Source organism: Tenrec ecaudatus, chromosome 16, assembly GCF_050624435.1.
Source record: "Tenrec ecaudatus isolate mTenEca1 chromosome 16, mTenEca1.hap1, whole genome shotgun sequence".
In the NCBI taxonomy this organism is placed as follows: Eukaryota; Metazoa; Chordata; class Mammalia; order Afrosoricida; family Tenrecidae; genus Tenrec; species Tenrec ecaudatus.
The window spans coordinates 75,983,875-75,987,575 of record NC_134545.1 but is presented as its reverse complement, the minus strand read 5'-3'; the positions used below and the strand labels follow the sequence as shown (position 1 = coordinate 75,987,575).

Below are 3,701 nucleotides of genomic sequence, written 5' to 3'. Positions count from 1 at the left end.
TCTGCTGATTGCTTTAGGTGGGAGCCAAGACCAAAGTATGGAGTCACATAAACAAGATGTGCTGTTTGTGTCACAGCAAGAATGAGGAGTAAACATTCTTACCCTAGGCCTAGGACATGGTGCTATTCGTTACTGCAATAGCTCATTCTTACATTAAACATGGGAAAGAAAACAAAAACTTCTTATTTCTGTAAAATAGAACACCATCAATATTCTTATATAAAGTTTATAGTAATTATTTTAGTTTTGTAGTCTAGGAAGGAGCCCTGATGGTATAATTGGAACACTTGGGAGGCTAACCACAAGTGAGCAGTTTGAAACCACCAATGGCTCCACAGGAGAAAGATGAGGCTTTCTACTCTGGTAAGAGTTACCGTCTCAGAAACCCCAGGTGCAGTTGCTATGAGTTGCTATCAACTCAACGGCAGTGAGTTTGGTTTGGTTTTTTAAGCCTCAGATAGTTAAATTGAAACCACCAGTCGCTCCATGAGAGAAAGACTGGGCTTTCTTCTCCATAAACAAGTTAAAGTCTCAGAAACCTACTGGGGTTGCTATGAGTCAGCATTGACTTGATGGCAATGAGGTGTTTGTTTTTTACTATGGTTAATTTGGGTTCCATATAATTCTGAATCAGCAACAATATGAAAACTTCCATCAGTTTCTAGAAATTTTCATTCCGTCCAATGGTATCTATGCTCAAAATATTATCATCCTTACCATCTGATATAGTTTAGTTCTCTTGAAATATTTTGGCCAGGCACCTTCAACAAATCAGCAAAACAAAACGTATCTAAAGACAAATATGTAAAAATGGCATGGTTAGTTCATAATAATAATTCTTCAAAGTAAAAGATCTGGCAGGAATTATAAAAGTAATGCGAAGCTAAATGCAGTCAACTGAAAACAAAAATTTAGCCAAAAATATCCTTAAACATAATTATTAATCTTATTTCAGCTAGTTTCAGATATAAAACATAATAATCTTGACACATAATACCAAATAGTCTCTACATACAGCAAGAACATGTAAGATTAACAAATGTTTAAACAACTAAGTAGTAATAAAATCTCCATAAGTCCGTGCTGTTAATTGCCCAGTTAAAATGATTGGCTTTGATGATACTAGATTCACATGAAACAAAGTTGTGACCAAATGAGAAATTGAAATAATAAAACTTTGACACAGTATTTTGTGCTCATTCTCTAATATCAGGCACAAATCACTGACATAAATTTATCCCCACAGAAACTTGGTATTTCTCCTGTCTTGACAAACTTTCGTATAATAACCTTTCCTTAAAAAGGTATTTTATTTTTATAAAATAGAAATAAATATTGTGTGGCTTTCCATGAAGCTTCAAAGTTGTCGGGACTTTATCACAGAATACTGATACATAATATTTATCCATTTAATTTAAAATTTTTAAAGATTTCACCTTAGCATTTTATTTTCAAAGCTATATGTCTTCAGTGGGAACAGAGGAGTTTATTCTGAGACACTAAATTCTTGCCTTTGAGATAGATTACACAGTGGGTAATTACATTTGTTTCACTTAGTTATTAAAGAAAGCTAATTTTATCTGCCATTTTACATTAAAGCTTTTTAAAAATTCCTATAACTTAACCTATCAAACGTTGTTGCTAGGTGATTTTTTTTAAGATCATTTTTTTAGGGGCTGTTACAACTGTTATAACAATCCATACATCAATTGTATCAAGAATATTTGTACATATGTTGCCATCATTATTTTCTAAGCATTTGCTTTCTATTTGAGCCCTTGGTATTAGCTCCTCTTTTCCCCCACACTCCCCCCTTATGACCCCCTAGATAAATTATAAATTAATCTGGAGGAGAAAACAACGGGACCAACAGTTCCGGGTGGACAGGGGAGAGGGGGAGGTTGGGGGAAAGGAAGTGGTGTTAACAAACCCAGGGACAAGGGAACAACAAGTGATCCGAATGGGTGGTGAGGAGGGTGTGGGAGGCCTGGTAGGGCATGATCAAGGGTAATGTAACAAAGAGGAACTGCTGATACCCTGGTGGGGACTGAGCAGGAGAGTGGGACAAGAAGAAAGTCAAGGGAAGTAGAGGAAAGAGCTGGGAGGCAAAGGACATTATAGATGTCTAGATAAAGACATGCATATATGCAAATATATTTATATATGAGGATGGGGAAATAGATCTATGTGCATATATTTATGGGTTTAATATTAAGTTAGCAGGACATTGGGCCTCTACTCAAGTACTCCCTCAATGCAAGAATACTTTCTTCTATTAAATTGGCATTCTACCCCTGACTATGGGCAAAGAGACATCTGATTGGTGGTGGTGCTCTTATATCAGTCAGGGGCAGAGCAGACTGACAGCCCTTTGTTCATCCTAGCTTGATACCTTGATCGTGGGCAGAGCTGTTTCATGCCTAGGACACATTTAAAAAAAATTGGCATTCTATGATGCTCACCCTCCCAACACAACCTCGGAAGACAAAGTGGGTGGATAAGTAAATGTGGTGAAGAAAGCTTTTGGTGCCCAGCTATCAAAAGATACAGCATCTGGGGTCTTAAAGGCTTGAAGCTAAACAAGTGGCCATCTAGCTCAGCATTAACAAAGCCCACATTGGAGAAGCACACCAGCCTCTGTGATCACAAAGTGTCAAAGGGATCAGGTATCAGATATCATCAGAACAAAAAATCTTACCATAGTGAATGATGGGGGAGTGCAGAGTGGAGACTCAAAGGCCATTTGTAGGCCACTGGAGATCTTCTTGCAGAGGGGTCTCGGAGAGGAGATGAACCAGACAGCGTGCAATGTAGCAACGATGAAAAATACAACTTTCCTCTAGATCCTAAATACTTCCTCCCCCCACACTATCATAATCCCAATTCTACCTTGCAAGTCTGGCTAAACCAGAGGATGTACACTGGTACAGCTAGGAACTGGAAACACAGGGAATCCAGGGCAGATGATCCCCTCTGGACCAGTGGTGTGAGTGGCAATACTGGGAGGGTAGAGGAAAGGTGGGTTGGAAAGAGAGACCCGAATACAAGGATCTACATGTGACCTCCTCCCTGGGGGATTAACAACAGAAAAGTGGGTGAAGGGAGATGTCGGACAGGGAAAGATATGACAAAATAATAATTTATAAATTATCAAGGGCTCATAAGGGAGGAGGGAATGGCGAGGGAGGGGAAAAATGAGGACCTGCTGCCAGGGGCTTAGGTGGAGAGCAAATGTTTTGAGAATGATGAGGGAAATGAATGTACAAAAGTGCTTTACACAATTGATGTATGTGTGGATTGTGATAAGAATTGTAATGAGCCCCTAATAAAATTATTTTTTAAAATTATAAATTATTATTATTTCATATCTTACACCGACTTCTGTCTCCCTTCCCCCATGGTTTCTGATGTTCATCCCCCTGGTGTGTGTGTGTGTGTGTGTGTTTATATATCCATCATTGGGATCAGTTCCCCCTTCCTCACCTCTTCTCACCACCTTCCCCATATCCTCCTGCTATTATTAATCCAATTTGTATTCCCGAGGGGTTTATTTGACCTGGATTCCATGTGTCATGAGCTCTAATCTGTACCTGTGTACATGCTCTGGTGTAGCCGGCAGTGGGCAGTACTGGGGTCATGATAGTGGGGGGTGGTGGTGGTGGTAAGGGAGTCTCAAAGAACCAGAGGAATATTGTCTGTTT

General features: G+C 39.3%; 1 non-coding gene across 1 annotated transcript; it reads left to right on the top strand.

Annotated features, from left to right (window-relative positions):
• The first annotated feature begins 2,289 nt into the window (after positions 1 to 2,289).
• On the top strand, positions 2,290 to 2,433 carry LOC142430107 (small nucleolar RNA SNORA48). The gene has a single exon (XR_012780579.1). It is a non-coding gene; the product is annotated as a small nucleolar RNA SNORA48 (small nucleolar RNA).
• The last annotated feature ends 1,268 nt before the right edge of the window (positions 2,434 to 3,701 follow it).